This window comes from Mustelus asterias, chromosome 24 (genome assembly GCF_964213995.1).
Source record: "Mustelus asterias chromosome 24, sMusAst1.hap1.1, whole genome shotgun sequence".
Taxonomy (NCBI): Eukaryota; Metazoa; Chordata; class Chondrichthyes; order Carcharhiniformes; family Triakidae; genus Mustelus; species Mustelus asterias.
This window is the reverse complement of record NC_135824.1, coordinates 12,452,703-12,475,751: the sequence shown is the minus strand read 5'-3', so window position 1 is coordinate 12,475,751 and position 23,049 is coordinate 12,452,703. Positions and strand designations below refer to the sequence as shown.

The following is a 23,049-nucleotide window of genomic DNA, read 5'->3' as shown; positions in this document are numbered from 1 at the left end:
GAACAGGTGCCGGAGTGTGGCCACCAGGGGATTTTCATAAAATCCCTACAGTACAGGAGGCCATTCAGCCCATCGAGTCTGTACCAACCACAATCCCACCCAGGCTATATCCCCACATTTTTAACCTGCTAATCCCTCTGACACTAGGGTCAATTTAGCATGGCCAATCAACCTAGTCCGCACTGTGGCACAAAACCGGAGCACCCGGAGGAAACCCTTGTAGACACGGGGGGGGGGGGGGGGGGGGGAAGGGAAGTGCAAACTCCACACAGACAGTGACCTGAGGAATTGAACCTGGGTCCTTGGCGCTTTGAGGCAGCAGTGCTAACCACTGTGCCACCGTGCACAGTAACTTCATTGCGGTGTTAATGTAAGCCTACTTGTGACAGTAAATAAACTTTTAAACTTAATTGGGTTGATCTTCTGAATGTCCTCTAGGGGGCACACTTTGTTCAGTTTTAATGGCAATTAGACTCTGGATTTCACATTTCACACACAATGGTTGAGTTATGGCTCCAGCTGGAATGTTCTTTAAAAGAAATAGAATTTTCAATCTCTAAATCTTAAAAAAAAAAGTCACTTCCTGATTTTTGCCTTGTGTTAGCTGAACCCTTGCTACCCTCAATTGCTCCCAGCATTCCAGAGAGAAAATATTGAGCAGGGGTGCCAGGTCCTGATGACTATCCAATAACCTCTGTTACACAAGAGCAATCACTGTAGAGACATGTGTGAAGAATACTCGGGTGATTGTTACCAGAGTGAAGTTGTAAGCTTTTGAGATTGTGAAAGAATTTTATAGAATCATAGAAACCCTACAGTACAGAAAGAGGCCATTCGGCCCATCGAGTCTACACCGACCACAATCCCACCCAGACCCTACCCCCATATCCCTACACATTTTACCCACTAATCCCTCTAATCTACACATCCCAGGACACTAAGGGCAATTTTAGCATAGCCAATCAACCTAACACGCACATCTTTGGACCGTGGGAGGAAACCGGAGCACCTGGAGGAAACCCACGCAGACACGAGGAGAATGTGCAAACTCCACACAGACAGTGACCCAAGCCGGGAATCGAACCCAGGTCCCTGGAGCTGTGAAGCAGCAGTGCTAACCACTGTGCTACCGTGCCCCGAGAGTAGATATTTTCACCAGCATTGTGGATCACAAACATAAGATGGGGACTAATAAATAGAGGTCAAGTGACCTGTGTCTCTGCTGTAGATACTGGAGAGGAGGGAGAAAAAAAATAGGTAACAGATTTTGGGTAAAGAGAAGTGGTAAGGAAGTCCGCCTTTTAAAATGTTTCTTTTCTGGAAGGGATTAAGTAGTTTATTGGCTGAGCATTCATAAGGGGTGGAGGAGGGAGGGGAAGCAATGGTTTGGTATCATCAAACACCTTGTCATTCAGCAGTTTCCTCGTGCTGTTTTAATAGACAGTTGCTGTAATGCCAGCATTCAGGAATAAGATAAGAGTTTAATTTTGTCAGCATCTTGTCGTCACAGCCACGGTGCCAGAGATGTGTCTTTCATCAGAAATTTATTTCTAGCCAAATAGTTCTAAATACCCCTGTCTTGTTTAGTTTCTGCTGGAGAGGGATATGGGGTACAGGAGCCTCCATGTGACAGTAGCCACGGCAGAGCAGGCTGGAAATTTGGCATGTCAGCTACGACTCTCAGATGCACCACAGAAAGCATTCTTTCTGGTTGTGTCACAGCTTGGTATGGCTCCTGCACTGCCCTAAACCGCAAGGAACTACAAGAGGTCGTGAATGTAGCCGAATCCATCATGCAAACCAGCCTCCCATTCACTGATACTTACACTTCCTGCTGCCTTGGCAAAGCAGCCAGCATAATTAAGGACCCCACATGCCTCGGACATTCTCTCTTCCACCTTCTTCCTTTGGGAAAACGATACAAAAGTCTGAGGCTACAAACCGATTCAAGAACAGCTTCTTCCCTGCTGCCATCAGACTTTTGAATGGACTTAAACCTTGCATTAAGTTGATCTTTCTCAACACCCTAGCGATGACTGTAACGCTACATTTTGCACACTCTCATTTTCTTCTCTATGAATGGTATGTTTTTGTATAGCATACATGAAACAATACTTTTCACTATGTTAATACGTGTGACAATATCAAATCAAAATCATCCTTGTTCGAAATGACGGCCCATCTTGCCAACAGAGTGAGGCTGCAAAACATTGGTCCAAGGTGCAAGTCAGCTTTGAATCCTACCCCTAAGTTGCTGCTACTGCCCTGCGCAGGTGTCTCTGCTGGGTGAGAACAGGATCATGTTTGACTATGACGTTCCTATGATTGGCCAGGTCACAAAGGATCATTGACTGGGTTCATGTACATTGGTTGGCAGCTGAGTTGAGATAAAAGAGGCCAGGAGCCAGTGCTCATGAAAACATCCCTTCAGGACGGGCAAAAAAAAATTAACTCAAATCAGTGGGGAAATCTATATAAACAAATCCTCTCTCTACTCTATCACCAGAACTAGTTACACCTGGGTGCAGCTCACTCAAGTTTGAATTCATAATCGTGCTGATTTATTTCTTGGAGAAAGTGCTGAATATTCATTGCAAAAAAACACTTGGCTAACTCCATGGAAATAAATGTGAGTACCTCTGAGCTGTGGGGTCATACCTGCACAGCAGCAGTTAGTTTGAAGGGGTACTGGAAACCTTTCTGTGTACAAAATACCAGGCATAAAATGCAGTGTTATTCTGAGATATTAGAATGGGGTGGCACAGTGGCAAAGTGGTTAGCATTGCTGCCTCACAGCGCCAGGAACCCGGGTTCGATTCCCGGCTTGGGTCACTGTCTGTGCGGAGTCTGCATGTTCTCTCCGTGTCTGCATGGGTTTCCGCTGGGTGCTCCGGTTTCCTCCCTCAGTCTAAAGATGTGCTGGTTAGATGGATTAGCCATGCTAAATTCTCCTTCAGTGTACCCGAACAGGCGCCGGAGTGTAATGACTAGGGGATTTTCACAACAACTTCATTGCAGTGTTAATGTAAGCCTACTTGTGACTAATAAATAAACTTTAAATCTTTGAAGATGGTGCTGGTGTTCCAGCTGTTCTCCCTCACCGGGGTAGTGCGCAATATGTGTTCCTGAAACCCATAGTGGAATTTACAAAGGGAATGTTTCATCCACTTGTGGTTGGACGTGAGCCAAATGAAAAGAGCAGGAAAAGAACATGTCATCTCTCTGTCCGACTCCAAAAACCTAACCATACATCCCATTACAACATAGGTGTTCTTTACAGCAGAGCTTCTTTTTCAATGGGTTAGAGGGGAGAGATAGCGATAATGTTGCCAGGACAGTAATCCAGAGACCGAGCTAATGTGGCGGTTGGCGGAATTTGAATTCAATTTATAAATCTAGAACATAAAGCTAAGTTAGTCTCCATAAAGGTGACCATGTAGCCATCGGAAATGTAAAAACCCATCTGGTTCACAAGTGCCATTCATGGAAGGAAATCTGCATCCTTACCTGATCAGACCTGTATGTGACTCCAGACCCACAGTATTTGGTAGACTCTTAACTGCCCTCTGAAATGGTCTTGCAAGCTGGTCAGTCATCGAGGTTTACAGCATGGAATCAGGCCCTTTGGCCCAACTTGTTAATGCCGCCCCTTTTTTTAACCACTAAGCTAGTCCCAATTGCCCGTGTTTGGCCCATATCCCTCTATACCCATCTATACCATGTAACTGTCTAAATGCTTTTTAAATGACAAAAGAATTGTACCCGCTTCTGCTCTATCTCTGGCAGTTCGTTCCAAACACCACCCTCTGTGTGAAAAAATTGCCCTTCTGGACCCTTTTGTATCTCTCCCCTCTCACCTTAAACCTATACCCATTCTGAGAGCAATGGTGGATGGGCAACAAACTCTGGCCTTGCTAGTGCCACCCACATTCCCTGAAAAAAAATGAAAAGAAAAATGTAAAAGGGTATAAGGAAGATCTCCTATCTGGACATGTGATGTGAACAGGAGGGGGAATGTTTGGAAAAAGAGGTAATACAAGGCTAAACACCTGGAAAACATGGACAAGGAAGACCCAAGATGGCATTGGAGGAATAAGAGTAGAACATGGACTGGTCTGTCTGTGGGACAGGTATTGAGGGTAGTGAACAATAGAAATCAATGGAAAAATATTGTTCATGGTGTGGCCAAGCCTCAGAATGAGGATGGATGCGAGAGGGGAAAGGTTTGTCACTGGTAAACCTTATCCAGTTAGGGTAACCCAAAGCTGATTGGACTAGAGTCACTAGGAATTAAAGATGAGTTTCCTGAACATTGCCTTGTGCAATCCAAGATAAATAAATTCACATGGGAAAAAAGAACTTCATTCTAGAATCATCCAGTCAAGTACCGACATCTGTTTGCTTCTTAGAGTGGGTACGTCAGCTGATCAGTGATGGGTGCCTGGGCTAGGGGTTTTTGGTAGATGGAGGGCTGTGATGGAACCTTCCAGAATACGTCCAAATAGAATTGACAAAGCTACACGTAAGTCCAGCCCGGCTTGGGTCACTGTGCAGAGTCTGCACGTTCTCCCTGTGTCTGCGTGGGTTGCCTCTGGGTGCTCCGGTTTCCTCCTACAGTCCAAAAGATGTGCTGGTTAGGTGCATTGGCCATGCTAAATTCTCCCTAAGTGTACCCGAACAGGTGCCGGAATGTGGCAACTAGGGGATTTTCACAGTAACTTCATTGCAGAGTTAAAGGTTTTTCTGACAATCGGTGATAATGTCATGGTCACCATTATTGCGACAAGCTTTACATTCCAGGGGCAAGCACTGTGCCTCACAGCGCCAGAGATCTGGGTTCAATTCCGACTTTGGGTGACTGTCTGTGAGGAGTTTGCACATTCTCCCTGTGTCTGCATGGTTTTCTTCCAGGTGCTCCGGTTTCCTCCCATAATCCAACAATGTGCAGGTTAGGTGGATTGGCCATAGTAAATTGCCCCTTAGTATCAGGGGGACAAAAAGAGTAAAATACTTGGGGTTAAGGGATAGGGCCTGGGTGGATTTGTGATCGGTACAGACTCGATGGGCCAAATGGCCTCCTTCTGCGCTGTTAGGATTCTGTAGTCTATGATTTTTAATGGTAGGATTTGAACCCATGTCCCCAGATCATTACTAATCCAGTGTAATTACCAGTATGTCTCCATCGCCTCCCCACACCTCAGTACAAAGTCTCTTTGAAGGGCAAAAAAGTTGCCTCCAAATTGCCTATTGAATTTCTTGATGACCTTGTATTGACAACCTCTCGTGTGTAAGTTACACAACAAGGCCCCAAACCTTGACTGCTGCTCTCGGAACAGTAATTGGAATTCTATTCCAGGACAGCGGGTAAAAGATTTAGATCTGATCAATATCTAATAACCCCTCAGGTGAGGTCAAGGTTGGAGTTACATGTAATCTCACTGCCCTCTCCCCCAGATTGATTATCCAATCAATATTCTGTCTGGCCTCAGGCAAAGGATGAAGTATTGGAGGCCAACTGGTGCCTGAATAAATCGATGGTAATGATTTCAGGAACAAAGAGGGGAAAGTAAATGGGGAATAAAAATATTTCCTGACAGAAACAGTCATCGATGAAGCTGGATTAAATTTGTTCAAAATGATCATTCTTTTGTGACCCACAGAAATTAATGAAGAGTCTAATCCTCCACTTCACAGAATCCCCACAGTGCAGAAGAAGGCCATTTGGCCCATCAAGCCTGCACCGACAACAATCCCACTCAGGCCCTACTCCGGTAAATCCACATATTTGCCCTGCTAATCCTCCCCTGACACTAAGGGGCAATTTAGTATGGCCAATCAACCTAACTCGCACATCTTTGGATCATGGGATGAAACTGGAGCACCCGGAGGAAACCCAAGCAGACACGGGCGAACGTGCAAACTCCACACAGACAGAGACCTGAGGCCGGAATCGAACTCGGGTCCCTGGCGCTATAAGGCAGCAGTGCTAACCACTGTGCCGCCATTCCTTCTCTTTCAAACCAACATGATTCACTAGATTGTAATCGGGAACAAAAATAATATTTGATGATTCCCACCAGTCTAGGGGCACTGAGATCAATTCTGCTCCTACATCTTATGAACTTATAGGAAAATGGGGATGAGGAGCATATCACCTGTGATCGAATGGCGGAGCAAACACAATGGGCCAAATGGCCTAATTCTGCTCCTGTACCTTATAATTGTTTTATTTACCTTCTGTCACTCAGGTTGAGATTGGCCAGCCTGACTAACTGACTGGGAATTGAGCCTTGTGCCTACCTGTTCCGTCTGATGGATTAGCACGAAGGAACCCTGTGGGACAAGTGGGTCACTGTTTGTTTCTAGCACCAGGTCAGTAATGTATCTATGCTTCATTGCCCCAACTCTTATCTTCATCCAAATAACCCTGGTGACCTTCCTGTATGATAGCCTGTTGTGATAGCCAGTTTATGAGGTCAGTAAAAACAGTAAATGCTGGAAGCACTGAGAAGGCAAAGCAGCATCCATAGAGTGAACATTTCAGGTCGATGACCCTCCATCAAAACTGTTCATTGGTATTTTCTGTTTTTATTTCTGATTTCCAGCATCTGCAGCATTTTGTTCCGGGTTTTGGGGGCCTAGTACAAAATGTATTGCCAGTCCGAGGCTGCTTGTGACACCTTGCTTTCTCCTTCAGTTCAAAGGGGTTGTTACTGAGTTGGATGATCAGCCATGATCATAATGCATGGTTCAAAGGGCTGAATGGCCTACTTCTGCTCCTACTTTCTACAATTCTAGGCTTGTGGTTTAATATATAAAACTTGGAAACCAAATATAAAAATACCAGAAGGGCGGCACAGTGGTCAGCACTGCTACCTCACAGCGCCTGGGACCTGGGTTCAATTCCTGGTTTGGGTCACTGTGTGGAGCTTGCACATTTTCCCCCGTGTCTGCATGGGTTTCCTCCGGGTGCTCTGGTTTCCCCCCACAGTCTGAAAGATGTGCTGGTTAAGGCATTGGCCTTGCTAAATTCTCCCATCAGTGTACCCAAATAGGTGCCAGAGTGTGGCAGCTAGGGGATTTTCACAGTAACTTCATTGCAGTGTTAATGTAAGCCTACTTGTGACACTAATAAATAAACTTTAAACCAAAAACTTTAATACTGAAGAAATTTAGGATTTTGATGTATCGCATGGATTTGTTTTTACGAAAGCTTTGAGGGATCTTTTAGCATTTGTGTATTTTTTGAGGGGTTTTAATATCGATTTGTTCATCTATATAGAGGATTCTAGAAATGGAATACTGTTCATTTTAAGACCTGCAAGGACTGAATCATCACTTTGCCACCAAGCTGAAACCCAGTGGTGGATCAGCCTGTTGTTTTACAACCCTCACAATTTTCATTGACTAAGAGACATATAGTCATTGCTGTAAAACAATCAATGTTATAATGCCCATTTTCCACCAGGAGTTAAAAGTAGAAAGTCACCCCTTATATTGCTTTAGATATTCCCAAGTCAAATACAGTATGATCTTAAATGCAGAGTAAAGGTACTACCCTTTCTCATAACACTACCCTGCCATGTATGAGATACAGTAAGTAGTCTCACAACACCATGTTAAAATCCAACAGGTTTATTTGGTAGCACGAGCTTTCAGAGCGCTGATGATGAAGGGGCAACACTCCGAAAGCTCGTGCTACCAAATAAACTTGTTGGACTTTAACCTGGTGTTGTGAGACTACTTACTGTGCCCACCCAGCCAGCAACTCCACATCATGTATTAGATACAGAGCCAAGACCATCCTGAGCCTGGTGTCGGACACAAGTTAAAACTTGTCTCAAGTCTTTGCAACTGTAGATGACCTTTGAACAATGACCTAATATTTATGTCAACAACTTGAAACATTGGAACACTGTGTCTCCATTCAGTTAAAGAGGTACAAACATCAGAAACTTGGCTGAGAGGAGAGAAATACCTGACTTCTGCCAAGTGCCCATTTGCCAGTATCCACTCCGATTGGGGCACTGTTAATTCCCAAGGGCAATGTTATTTTGAGAGAGCTTAAGTTCCTGGATTCAGAAACGTCCATAAGTTTAACTCTAGGCCCAATGCTACTAATGTTCTGATTTATACAAAAACAAATGAAGTGGGATAGATGAAACTGCGTCGACATCTTCAGAAAGCGAGCTGTCGGGAAAAGATGGAGGGGAAGAGGGAGGGGGTTACACACACTGCTATTCAACGTGTAACACAGTCACTCCTGCTAACACCTTCAACTTTAACCTTGTATAATAACCTGTTTGTACAGCAAGATATGTTAAATAAAGACAGGGTTATCTGGTAGTCAGTGGGCTTTGCATAAAATTCCACCAGAATGCCTGGATTCTGGAACTCTGTTCCACACCTTAAAACTGTTTCATTATTTTGCCTTTAGAAATATTATAAATCACAAGTATTGGGTGGGAGCTATATTGAATTCCTCTGTGTTTTCTTTCAGTTTCTACCCAAGTTTCCTGCTCAGAATAACTTGCCTCTTGTGCTCCAGTGACTGCCTGCTATGAGAAACTTCCAAGAATGGTCAGGTTCAGTTTGAATTTCCGACACCAGTCATTTCCTCCTGCTGTAGTCAAAGCATTCATTGTCTCAGACGTCTGTAACACTCAGGTAGTGAGTAACACAAACAGGCAGTAATGAAGGCTCTATACCTCTGTGCTGCCAAGAGAATTAAGAAAGTGGGATCACACAAAGGCTGGTTAGATGAACATTTTGGCCATTTCTTTGGTAATGTTTGATGGAATCTCTCTACTGCAATGATCAATGATTAGAGAAGCAAATGAGAATCGGAGATTTGGTGTCAGGTCAGGAACGAGGAGCGTCTGAGCTGAGGAAAATATATTTTACAGCATTTTATGTTTCTCAGAAGTACCTTTAAAGCTTTTCACATGGACACTTCATGGCAATGGCGTAGTAGTATTGTCACTGGATTAGTAATGTAAAGACACAGGGTGATGCATTGGGGACCCAGGTTCAAATCCCACCAAGGCAGATGGTGAAATTTGAATTCAGTAAAAATCTGGAACGAAGATGGTGGCCAGTATTGTACAACCTCGCTTGGGCGAGGCTCGTAAAATCCCACCCAAGGCCAATGGAGAATTCCATTCTGCGAGCCGCAGTAAAATTACCGTGGTGGTAAAGTTCCGGCACGTCAAACTGTTTTCGATTGTCATAACAACCCATCTGGTTCACTAATCACTGGCATGATGGTAGAATGGTTAGTACTGCTGCCTGCGCCAGGGACCCGGGTTCAATTCCTGGCTCGGGTCACTGTCTGTGCGGAGTTTGCACTTTCTCCCCGTGTCTGTGTGGGTTTCCTCCGGGTGCTCTGGTTTCCTCCCACAGTCCAAAGATGTGCTGGTGAGGTGCATTGGGAATGCTAAATTCTCCCTCAGTGTACCCGAACAGGCACCGGAGTGTGGCGACTAGGGGATTTTCTCAGTAACTTCATTGCAGTGTTAATCTAAGCCTACTTGTGACACTAATAAATAAACTTAATAAATAAACTTAAACTTAACTTAATGTCCTTTAGGGAAAGAGATCTGCCACCTTTACCGGGTCTGGCCTACATATGACTCCAAAGTGGTTGACTCTTAAGTGGCCGAGAAAACCATTCAGTCCAAGGGCAATTAGGGTGGGCAATAAATGCTGGCCCAGCCAATTATGTCCACATCCAATGAAGGAATAAAACAAATGACCCTATGGTTGGATATGCTGTCGCTTGCTGCAAATTCACACGCAAAGAATGGCCGCTTATTAGCAAAGGGAACAAAAGCTGATTGGTTACCTGTGAAAGGATGACCCAGCAAAGATTCACCCTTTGGGACAGTGAATCAGTTAAAAATCATGAACACTCGTAATAGGAGTTAATCATTCAGCCCAATGAGCCCAGCACTGCTCCTTACCTCAAAACAGATCCCCAACTGAACCCCTTGCTATACTCCTTATACACCTTTGACTGTGTGGCCAAATTCCCCTCCAACTCGATTTTCAAGTTTGTGGATGACATCACCATTGTGGGTCGGGTCTCAAACAATGGCGAGACACAGCACAGGAAAGAGAATCTGGTGAACTGGCGCAACGACAATAATCTCTCCCTCAATGTCAACAAAACGAAGTAGATAATCATTACTTCGGGAAGCATAGTGGAGGGCATGCCCCTATCTACATCAATGGGGATGAAGTAGAAATGATTGAGAGCTTCAGGTTTTTAGGTGTCCAGATCACCAACAACCTGTTCTGGTCCCTCCATGCGGACACTATAGTTAAGAAAGCCCGCCAATGCCTCTACTTTGACAGGAGACTGAGGAAATTTGGCATGTCTGCTACAACTCTCACCAACTTCTCCAGATGCACCATAGCAAGCATTCCTTCTGGTTATATCACAGCTTGGTATGGCTCCTGCTCTGCCCAAGACCGCTAAGCCCATTACTCAAACTAGCCTCCCATCCATTGATGCTGTCTACACTTCCCTCTGCCTCGGAACAGCGGCCAGCATAATCAAGGACCCCACACACCCCGGACATTCTGTCTTCCATCTTCTTCTGTCAACCGACTCATAAACAGCTTCTCCTCTGCTGCCATCAGACTTTTGAATGGACCTACCTCGCATTCAGTTGATCTTTCTCTTTACCCTAGCCATGATTGTAACACTGCATTCTGCATTCTGTCCTTTCCTCCCCTATGAACGGTATGCTTTGTCTGTGTAGCATGCAAGAAACAATACTTCTCACTGTATGCTAATACACGTGACAATAATAAATCAAACCAAATCAATGTTCATTGATAAGCTCATATCAGAAAAATCTACTAATCTCAGACTTGAAACGTCCAGTTGACCCGCTCCCTGCCAATTGGGTTAGATCATTCTAGAATCTTACCACACAGCTCGAATTCTAATTTTTATAAATTCTTTCCTGCAATGTGGGCATCACTGGCGAGCAATTGTAGCCCATCCCCAATTTCTTTTGAGAAGCTCCCTTTTTTAACTGCTACATGGTGTAGGTACACCCGCAATGCTGTTAGGAAGTGAGTCCCAGGATTTTCAGTCAGCGACAGTGAAGGAACAACAACGTAATTCCAAATCTGAAGTGTGTGTGACTTGGAGGGAAACTTGCACGTGTTCATGCTCCCAGCTGCCCTTGTCCTTCTAGGTAGCAGAGGACATGGGTTTGGAAGGTGCTGTCAAAGTAGACTTGGCAAGTTACTGAAGGACAGGAACTTGTGGATGATACAAACTGCTGCCACTGTGTGTGTGGTGAACCATCGTTGGTTCCCACTAGGTAGTACTGAGCCAGGGTCTGGCCAGTACTACGAGTATGTATATATGTTGCTGTTGGGGTTAGGGATGGGTTGTTCTACTTGTTGCTGTTGGGGTTAGGGTTGGGCTGTTACACCTGTATTATAGTTATTATGGTACATCCCAGTCGGGCTCCGCCTCCTGGGAGAGGTATAAAGGTCACTGCTCTGTCTGGGACCCCTCAGTCTGGGATCGTGTACTATACATGGTAGCTTTGTTGTAATAGTAAATAAAAGCCTTTATTTCCTTGAGCATCTCAAGCCTCGTGTGTGATAATGCGCATCAGTGTGTCAATGGTGGAGGGAGTGAGTGGATGGGATGTCGATCAAGTGGGCTGATTTGTCCTGGATGGCATCGAGCTTCTTGAGTGTTGTTGGAGCTGCATTCATCCAGGTTAAATAAGATTCCAACATCAGTGGAAACAATTTCTCTGTTTACAGCCGATTGCAATGATTTAAGATTGTAGATTCTTTGACCAGATCACCCCATAATCTTCTCTGCTTAAAGGGAGAACAAATCAAATTTATACAACCTGTCCTTCAAAATTTTACCTTCTAAGCGTTCTGCTGAATCTGCCCCTCCAAGGCCAAAAGATTCTTCCTGAGCCGTGTGAATTGGACATATTCGGGAAGAGAGGGAAAAACAATAACAAATTGAAAATGGAGGTCATTGTGTTAGTTTATGCTTGGGCCTTTAGATGTGGAATATCAAAAACTCTTGAGTGTGTTTCCATTAGGCAATGCAAGAGGCCGAGAGACAGGATGACACAAGGGAAGAACGAAAGGGGGGGGGGGGGTGGAGGTGGGAGGTCTACACATTTACACAGCGGCTACCAATTGTACTGACCCCAATCAAGCCTTCGTTTCCTCAGAGCATCGCTGGGAGCTGAGGCTCTTCCTTTCCCCGTATCTGCACTCTGCTTGTAAAGAATGGCTGGAAACAGCTGCCGTTAGACCTGGGGGGCAGGGTCCAGTGGGGGGAGGGGGGGAAGAAACCAGAGCGTCAGCAAAGCACACCAAGCCAGAGGAAAGAAGCACGCAGCGGTCTGAGAACGGAGGGTCGATAAAGGTGTGTGCCAGTCCATTTCCTGGATGACATTGAAGCTTCACAAATAAGTCCCAGTCTTTTCCTGTGAGGGGATGCTGAGTGCTGAAGGCTTGTGGAACAGTCAGTTATCTTTCTACTGCAGGCATTCTTTAGTCACTTTATTTATTCAAAAGATTCTCTTCCCTCCCCACTGTTCCTGAGAGTGCTGAATCATTCCTTCAGGGAGATTTACAATCTAAATCTAAACTCTTTGCTGTGGAATGTTCATCGCCTCTAGATGGTCTGTATTCATTTTTATTGCTAATGAGAAGGGCTAAGACTCAACAACGCGGAGGGAAGAGAATAAGAGCAGGAGGTGACGGCCTGCTCAGGTTTTCGAAGCTATCACTTGTAGGAGGAGGGGGAGGCAGGGGGCAGTGGCATCCTGTGCCAGGAGGCAATGCCTGGGCATGTCTCTCTCTCTCCCCCCCAGGGCTATACTTATCTTGGCACACCCAGCGAGTTCCCCTCAACCGATTCATGTTTTTGTATTTATTTATTAGTGCCACAAGTAAGCTTACATTAACACTGCGATGAAGTTACTGTGAAAATTGCATAGTTGCCACACTCCGGCACCTGCTCGGGTACACTGAGGGAGAATTTAGCATGATCAATGCACCCTAACCAGCACATCTTTCAGACTGTGGGAGGAAACCGGAGCACCTGGAGGAAACCCACACAGACACGGGGAGAACGGGCAGACTCCACCCAAGCAGTGACCCAAAGCGGAAATCGAACCTGGGTCCCTGGCACTGGGAGGCAGCAGTGCTAACCACTGTGCCACCGTGCCACCCACATAGGTGTTGTATGAATATTCAGTGAAGGGGAGTCATGTAGCTGGGAAGCCCTTTAATAATATTAAGATGTATTGAAATGAGGTTCCTGCCTTTTCTGGGAAACTCGTTATGTCACAGACAAGGGGCAGAGAAAATCAGGGAATGAGACCACACCGGCGAGAATCTTGTTTCCTGACTCTTGTGGGATTTTTGGGCCATGTCACCATTTACGCTGTCGGCGAATGCGGGCTCAAAATCGTCCCCATAGAATCAGAGTAAGAGAATAGGGTGGCATGGTGGCACAGTGTTAGCTCTGCTGCCTCACAGCTCCAGGGACCCGGATTCAATTCCTGGCTTGGGTCACTGTCTGTGTGGAGTTTGCATGTTCCCCCTGTGTCTGCGTGAGTTTCCTCTGGGTGCTCCGGTTTCCTCCCACATTCTGAAAGATGTGCTGGTTAGGTGCATTGACCCGAACGGGCGCCGGACTGTGGCGACCAGGGGAATTTCACAGTAACTTCATTGCAGCGTTAACGTAAGCCTTACTTGTGACAAATAAATAAACTTTAGGTGATTGACAATCAGGTAACAAACATCTTCTTTCAGTGTTATGGACATGGGGTGATGGAGGGGAAAGTGATTCCCATTTCGTTGCCTTATTAGTTTATTTATTAGTCACAAGTGGGCTTACATTAACACTGCAATGAAGTTACTGTGAAAATCCCCCAGTCGCCACACTCCGGCACCTGTTTGGGTACACTGAGGGAGAATTTAGCATGGCCAATGCACCTAACCAGCACGTCTTTGGACTGTGGGAGGAAATCAGAGCACCTGGAGGAAACTCACGCAGACACAGGGGGAACGTGCAGACTCCACACAGACAGTGACCCAAGCCAGGAATTGAACCTGGGTCCCTGGCGCTGTGAGGCAGCAGTGCTAACCACTGTGCTACCATGCCACCCCACCGTGTCTTCTCCTGGGTTTGGAGGCCACTGGTTGTTCCCTGATCGATCTCATCCATTCTTGAGGAGAAATAGCTTCCCGGGTTGGATGCCCCAGCTATGGTGAAGGTCTGCATGATAGAGATGTGGGATGTTGTGGCCAAATCGGAGCTTTAAAAACGTTCAGCAAGAACAGCAAAGTTACGCTGAACCTTTGTAAATCTCTGGAGTATTGCATCCAGTTCTGCTCACCAGAAGAATGTGAGAGTCTTTGAGAGAGGGTAGAGAGCCAGAAAATTCCAGATTTGGGCTAGACGTTTAAATTGGAGAAGTCGGGTTTGTTCTCCTTCGAGCATTGAGGGCAGATTTGATAGAGGTGTGAAAGAGTATGACAGGCTCAGGTAAGTGTTATGTATGCCCCTATGGACTAAGGGTGCAGAAAGAATCAGGAGGTAGGCTTGGTATCTTGAACACTGGGAACTCTTTATTGGGGATATGCACTATTCCACAGTCAGATCTAAGACTATCCAAGTGGGTCCCACACTGGGAGGAGCTAATTGCCCAGAGGTCACCTGACCTGCACTCTTAAAGGGTGCACCCCAAACCCCAACATACTATAAATATACATATATATCACAATATCAAGATAGACAAAGAAAAGCTGTTCCCATTAGCTCATCATGCAAGGACTATGGGACACAGATACGCAGCAAGTTGTAATGACCTGGAACTCACTGGCCAGAAAGGTGAAGGAAGCGGAGACACTCAATGATTTCAATAGAAAATTGGATGCATAATTAATGGAAATAAACTGGGCTCCAAGGCATGAAGCAGGGGGAGGGGACTGACTAAATTGTTCAACAGGGAGCCACTATATGGACTCAATGGGCTGAATGGCCTCCTTCTGTATCATTCTGGCCCGATGGCTGTCGCAATGAATTCTATAAAATGAGCAAATTGCTGTTTTACTTCCCAACAATCTGCTTCCCAACTCCATTCTCTGGGGCTGAATCTTGTTCGGTCATCAGGAGGTCCCACCCATTGGCTGGAGAGCTGGCCGGAGACCCCTGGTGCCTCTTTTCGGGAAGACCCATCAAACCACACACCTATCAGGCAGTGACAAAGCCATCCCAATGGGCCTTCCCTTGGAATCAAGAACCCAGGGGCGGAAGTCCCGCCTAGCGAGAGCTGCCAACCATTCAGAGGCAGGCCGCTTCTGCAGCACCACTGAGGAGGCTGTGGCTGCCAGAGTCCCAGGATCGCGGAGGACCTAGGGACAGGGAGCAGGGTTTCACATGGTATAGACGGGTATAGAGGGATATGGGCCAAATGCGGGCAATTGAGACTAGCTTAGTGATTTAAAAATAAAAGGGCGGCATGGGTAAGTTGGGCCGAAGGGCCTGTTTCCATGCTGTAAACCTCTATAACTCTATGGTGTGTGCTGTGGGAAGAAGGGGATGGTGTGTGTGTGTGTGTGTGTGTGTGGTGGGGGGGGGGTGTGTGGGGTGGGGGGTGATGTGGAGTTGGAAGCAAGGGCAAGGGTGCTGCTCTCAGTACCTCTGCCCTCTTGCTGATATCCAGTCCCTCCATCAGACACTAAGTGCAAGGCCATTATCAGCTGAGTTAATCCCAGTTGCCGCAGATTGAGGCCCTTAATTTGTCATTAATTGACCATTTAAGGATTTTAGTTGGGGCTGGGTGGGGAGGTCAGTCATGGAGATTCCTGCCCAGAATTGAATTGTGATGGAGGCAGTGCGTTCAGGGTTCAGGTATTTACTTCATCCCACTGAAGTAAATATCCTTCCCATCTCCAAGCAAGAACAGAAGATTCTGCCCCAACTCTGACTGAGGTAGAGGCTGGACAGGCACTGGGGACATCCTGGTAACTCTACAAACTCTTCATGTGTGATATTCAACCATAAAATGTAAGAGTTGAAAGAGCAACTTCTTTTTCATCCCCTCCACTTCTTAACCCCTTAGTCTCTGAAGTTCAAACAGATTAGAGCACCTTGAAATTATTTAAGCTACATCCACTAATTGAGCATAAATCAGATCTCGATTCCTTCTGATTGGATTGCAAACTGTACAGGTGGCACAGTGGTTAGCACTACTGCCTCACAGTGCCAGAGACCCAGATTCAAATCCGGCCTCGGATGACTGTGTGAAGTTTGCACGTTCTCCCCATGTCTGCCTCTGGGTTCTCTGGTTTCCTCCCACACTCCAAAGATGTGCAGGTTAGGTGCATCGGCCATGCTAAATTGCCTCTTAGTGTCCCAAGGTGTGTAGGTTGGGGGGATTAGCGGGATAAATATGTAGGGTTATGGGGATAGGGCCTGGGTAAGATGCTCTGTTGAAGAGCTGGTGCAGACATGAGGGGCTGAAGGGCCTCCTTCTGCACTGCGGAGATTCCATTGTAACTATGCAATTTTTAGAGAACGTATTTTTTAAAATATATTTTCTAAGCATAAGAAAATTTGTGTAAAGCTTCATAAGTGCGTGTAATAGGCGTTGGAGGAGAAGGACTCGATGGTCTTCATTTCACTCAGTGATCAGCCTTTACCTCTGCACCAGCATACTCACGGTGACAGGAATGTGAAGGTATCATTTCTGCTGTCAATGCTGCAGAATGGCAGCTTTCCTAATGTCTCCCTCTCTGATGTGGTACCATACCACACATTAGATTCATTGTAGAGGTGCTATAATAGGCTTATGCAACCGTGGGCTTGTGAAGGGACTACACATGGCCCCCTAATGCTAGTTATCAATCAATGGCTTCATTGGGAAGCTTGCAGAGTGGACACGAAGAAATGATAGGGGAAAATCCTCATGGAAAAATAGCTTAGCCTCACTTACCCGAAACATTGAGAAAGGCTATTTGGTAGCAAAATATGGAAGGGGTGACTTTCTGTCTATGTCATTGATCCTCATCAAGAGCTACAGCTTCAAGAGAGGAGGGAGGAACAGTGCTTTAATCTAAAATCTGTTATTTTTGCTTCTACTGGTAAGCAGAGGTGAAACGTCCAAATATTTTCATAGACCGCTTGAGAGATGTGATCTGAAAACTCAAAGGGCAGCCTGTAGGAATGTTCCCTATTTGCTTCAATAGCTGCCTATGTCTCAGACTGATTGATAATTGCCCAGGGGCACTGTGGTATGAGCCGTGACCTCTGTAATACTGTCGGTACCCGTTGCCCTTGAAGTCTAACAGTAACGGAGGGAACTTCATTTAAAAGGGCATCTGATCTTTGCCACAAAGTGCTTGAAAAATGGTTTTGGGGATGAGGGAATGCAGATAGATCATGAGGATGTTCCTGGCAACCTTGTTTCGGTAAGATTTACGCAGCACGGATTAACACACAAATGTAAAAGGCATTCTTATACACTGACGCACGAATAAGGTTTTAAGGACCTCACCGTGGAATTTAAGCAACTTCCCTCATACTGCAGCTTTAACATTCTGAAATCTTTCAAGAGAGCCCACGTGATGCCGATACTGCGTTGGAGGATTAGTTGTTAAACACACTGCTGGATAGTCTACAACACTGTTATTGTCACCATCCTTCTACATGGCAATGAGGCTTGAGGAATTTCACCCAGCGAAGTCTCTGCAGAACACTCAAAGTCAAGTGGGAAGGCAGCTGAACAAACTTCAGCATCCTCACTGAAGTTAGCTCCTCCAGCATCATAACTGCAACCATGTGAAATCAGCTCCCGTGAGCTAGACACACTATCCACGTGTCAAATTATTGACATCCAAAGCAGATCCTCTTTTTACAACTTAAGGCTGGCACCCAGTCGCAAGGAGGACAGAGAAAATGTTTGAAGGACACTGATTTGATTTTGATTTGATTTGATTTATTATTGTCACATGGATTAGTATACAGTATATATTGTTTCTTGCACGCTACACAGGCAAAACATACTGTTCATAGAGAAGGAAAGGGGAGGGTGCTGAATGTAATGTTATAGTCATAGCTAGAGTGTAGAGAAAGATCAGTTTACTATAAGGTAAACCAAAAAGAAAATGCTGGAAAATCTCAGCAGGTCTGGCAACATCTGTAAGGAGAGAAAAGAGCTGGCGTTTCAAGTCCAGACGATCCTTTGTCAAAGCTTTGTCTTGGGCTTTGACAAAGAGTCATCTGGGCTCGACACGTCAGCTCTTTTCTCTCCTTACAGATGCTGCCAGACCTGCTGAGATTTTCCAGCATTTTCTTTTTTGGTTTCAGATTCCAGCTTCCGCAGTAATTTGCTTTTATTTAACATAAGGTAAGTCCATTCAAAAGTCTGATGGCAGCAGGGAAGACACTGTTCTTGAGTTGGTTGGTACGTGGAAGGCCTTACTGAAAAGGAGATAAATTGATATAGAAGTAGGAGTAGGCCATTCAGCCCTTCAATATCGGTGTGTAGGAGAGACTTACCACAAACTGTACCATGTGGCGATGCCTCACAACATAGTCAGAAACTGACTACGTAAACTCTGCCATGGAGAAGCAAGGAAAGCAGAAGGAGAGAGAGCAGAATCCTAGCTCAGAGTTCCCTTTCTTCGGGCGCAACTCTTGTCCCCTCTGCCCAAAGAGCTCTGGCTTGGGGATTGAGCTGCTGAACCACTTGGTGACACACAAATCACAAAGCCTGACAGACAACACCCTCGATCCAAGGGAAAATAGATAAAGTCCTGAGCCAAACGTGCCATTAACTGTGATCCTCAGTGAGCTGGAGATTAACAGAACAGAGGGCTCCTACGTTTGAACCCTGACCTGTGATGAGTCAGAAAACCTCAGCCAGGGTCACAACCGGACAGACTGGACTTAGCCTCATTGTTCGGGTTGTCAATTCTGCTCTGGTCTGGGACATAACTCCCCACCTCCAACTGCCCTGTTCCATCAAACAATCTTTCTTCACAACACCAATATTTTTGAGATCAATAGCCAAAAGTGCCCAAAGAAAATGAAAAAAAAGGTACCACCATTTTTTTGAAGGCCCGTATGATTTTTCAGCAGGGTTGCTAGTAGCAGTGACCAGAGGAGTTATCTAATCTTTAATTCCAGGACAATTCTGGGAGGTTAACCATCCATATTCTGTGCTCTTGGCCTCGAGAATCAGATGCACGTTTGGACCAAGTATAGGAAGGTTACCAACTGCCGTGGAATCATCGCCTTACCCAACCACGTAGGTTATAGCTATTAAAAATAATAATTTGGGCCATTCTGATCTCTAGGCAATGACTATAATTCTGCCCTAGCAAAAATGACACCCCCTTAACTGTGGGAATCAGTGGCATCTCCTCATCATGTGAACAGATCTACCTAGTTGTAACCTTTGCCCTCCAATTAAGATCAGATCATCCGCCTCACTGGTTACAACCTGCACTCTGACCTCTGTAGGTTACAGGTCATTAACATCTTGTGTCACTGAGCTTGCAAATAATCACTGGGCCTTTCACAAACATCGCTTGGGCCTCACGTAATTACCCTCATCCAAAGTAAACACAGTTCACCCAATCTTTCTTGATCAAGGAGTCTATTAATCATGCCGGGTGAAATCCTGCCCGGCCCAACAACCGTTCCGTGTGCATTTTCACAGTTGTGTAACATTTATGCTTGGCGTATTGAACCTTTCATGGGTTTGGTGTTTAAAGAGGAATCCTCACTATTTCAGAAAAGGACAGAAGCCAGAGGAACTACAGTCATTTTCTACAATGTGATATAAATAAATTACAGGGCACCTGTTAATAAAGGCAGTTGTTAATAAGAGTGAGAAGAGTTTTGTTAAACAGCTTTTAATGGTGTGATGATATCTCTTTAAGAGTGATAGGGCAGATTTTTTTTTCTTAGCATACCAGTCTGTTTCTCCTTTGAACAGTGTTTCATGTGCATTTGCTCCAAGTTGTGCTTTGTTTTGTCTTATTTTTCCTTTACTTGCCTAGTTTGATACCTGTAGCTGAATCGATGGCTGTCCTTAAGATGCTGACAACTCGACCAGTAGTAGACTTGTTTCAAAGTCAGAGGTTGGTCCAAGACCCACTCCAGAACCTCAAGAAGTGCATTCCAGCTCTGCCATATTCACTAGCCAGCTCTCCAGAGCTCAGATTGCATTCCACAAGGGAGCACTTAACTGCAGGCTTCATCATATCCTTGATCAAGACCAGCATATCAGAACTGAACGTTGGAGGAGGAGTGAACTGCCTGCAACATATAAGGCAGCATCGACAGGGATATGGAGAAGAAGGAGCTCCAGTAAAATTGAGGTCAATGGGGATCAAATAGCTGGAGGCATTCCTGATACAGGGAAATAATCTGTAATGATGCACACTCGGTCAGGAACACAAGGGGTATTTGTTAATAAGGAAAGACTGTACAAAGGCCGTAACCGCACCCGCCCTCCCCCCACCCGCCCCCACTGCCGACACCAGCTACCCCAGTCCATACGGGTGAGATTCTGCACCCGCGCTCGCCCCAAGGCCGGGAAATCCCGCCCCAGGTCAACAGACCGTTGCATGCTCCGTGTCCCACCCGTTATGATTCCCATGGCAGGCGGGATGGGAAGATTCCACCCTACATGTTTTCAGACTGTCTTTTGTCCAAGATAGGACTCAACCCCCTGGGGTGGTCACCCATTCTCAATCCCAATGAGGGACTCTCAGTCTCTCAAGCTCGATGATCCTCTTCTGCTGTGTTGCCCTCAAAGGAACAATCGCCACCTAACTCCACGCTTGTTAGAGAGGCCAGTTAGCACAAGACCAAATCGGAAATTCCTAGAATGGGAAAAGATTTGTTCCAACCTGTTCTCCAGCATTTTCTCAAGGGTTTTCCTGTCTCCTGTCCATACCTGATTTCATAAATGAGACATAGTCAGTGTGCTGGGTCCATCCTCTCTCTCTGGCTTCAGTCGCTGTGCTAATGGCAAGCTTTAGCTCTGGTGTGCTGAATTTTGGGAACCCATGTTCTTACAAGAGTTAAGTGAAAGACTGTGGATACTGGAATCTGAAACAAACAGAGAATGCTGGAAAAACTCTGGCAGCATCTGCAGGAAGTTCACATTTCCAGTCTGTTTGGCTCTTTGTCAGAACCTGCTGAGTTTTTCCAGCATTCTCTGTTTGTTTCTTATCAGAGTTTCTGGCTGTGAGCACACAGAGGCCACACTCCTGATCAATCAAATTGTGAGCAGCGCTGAAGGGAGATGATCTCCAGTGGATCAGCCTCAGTCAGGTAGCAAGATCAGGGAGAGAGAGGATTTGGCCTGTGTGGATTATTCTCATGATGTGGAGATGCCGGCGTTGGACTAGGGTAAATACAGTAAGAAGTTTAACAACACCAGGTTAAAGTCCAACAGGTTTATTTGGTAGCAAAAGCCACACAAGCTTTCGGAGCTCCAAGCTCCTTCTTCAGGTGAGTGGGAATTCTGTTCACAAACAGGGCATATAAAGACACAGACTCAATTTACATGAATAATGGTTGGAATGCGAATACTTACAGCTAATCAAGTCTTTAAGATACAAACAACGTGAGTGGAGAGAGCATCAAGACAGGCTAAAAAGATGTGTATTGTCTCCAGACAAGACAGCCAGTGAAACTCTGCAGGTCCAGGCAGGCTGTGGGGGTTACAAATAGTGTGACATGAACCCAATATCCTGGTTGAGGCCGTCCTTGTGTGTGCGGAACTTGGCTATCAGTTTCTGCTCAGCGACTCTGCGCCATCGTGTGTTGTGAAGGCCGCCTTGGAGAACGCTTACCCGAATATCAGAGACCGAATGCCCGTGACCGCTGAAGTGCTCCCCAACAGGAAGAGAACAGTCTTGCCTGGTGATTGTCGAGCGGTGTTCATTCATCCGTTGTCGCAGCGTCTGCATAGTTTCCCCAATGTACCATGCCTTGGGACATCCTTTCCTGCAGCGTATCAGGTAGACAACGTTGGCCGAGTTGCAAGAGTATGTACCGTGTACCTGGTGGATGGTGTTCTCACCTGAGATGATTGCATCTGTGTCGATGATTGAGTCTGTGTCTTTATCTGCCCTGTTTGTGAACAGAATTCCCACTCACCTGAAGAAGGGGCTTGGAGCTCCAAAAGCTTGTGTGGCTTTTGCTACCAAATAAACCTGTTGGACTTTAACCTGGTGTTGTTAAACTTCTTACTGGATTATTCTCAGTCAGGTTTCCCTGTCTGACTTATGACTACAGCCGGGAAACAAGTATGTGGATTCCTGCTGGGATGAGGATCGGCCAAACCTCATAGGATCATAGAATCCCTACAGTGCAGCAGGAGGCCATTCGGTCCATTGAGTCTGCACTGACCCTTACCAGACTTACCCCGTAACTCCACGTATTTACTCCGTTAACCTATATATCTTGGGGCAATTTAGCATGGCCAATCAACCCACCCTACACATCTTGGGACACTAAGGGGCAATTTACCATGGCCAATCCACCTAACCTGCATATCTTTGAAAGAAATTGGAGCACCCGGAGGAAACCCACGCAGACACGAGGAGAATGTGCAAACTCCACACAGACTGTTACCCGAGGCTGTGAGGCAGCAGCGCTAACCACTGAGCCGCCTCTGCCAACATTCACAGTCTAGGATGCCATATTAAGAATAGTCCATTGGACAAGGTAGTGTATGGCTGAGGTATGGTCGTCAACCCTCCAGGATTGGCCTGGAGACTCCAGGGGTTGAAGATTAATCCGCAGGACACTGCCATGAGCAACCCTGGAGAAATAATTGTGTGCGTGTGTGTGTGGGGGGTGTGGGGGATGGGGGGGGGGGGGGGGGGGAGTTGGGAGGCTCCCCATTTTCTTTGAACACTACTTTTTATTAGTGATAGCCAAGAATCATCCAGCCAGGCAACGAAGAGTCTTTCTGCTTTTTGATTGGTGAGGGGAGGCAGGATGGTGCA

The 23,049-nt window shown here is 45.9% G+C and overlaps 1 protein-coding gene across 2 annotated transcripts in view; it reads left to right on the top strand.

The window, feature by feature from the left end:
- Positions 1–1,192: 1,192 nt before the first annotated feature.
- The window catches only part of LOC144511210 (retinaldehyde-binding protein 1-like), a 79,387-nt gene continuing 57,530 nt past the window's right edge, over positions 1,193–23,049 (top strand). The window contains exons 1-2 of one of the 2 annotated variants that reach the window (XM_078241305.1): positions 1,193–1,284; positions 8,501–8,580. The gene's annotated coding sequence lies outside the window, so the exon portion shown is untranslated. The remainder of the gene's footprint in view (positions 1,285–8,500; positions 8,581–23,049) is intronic. The other variant, XM_078241304.1, reaches the window with a different exon arrangement.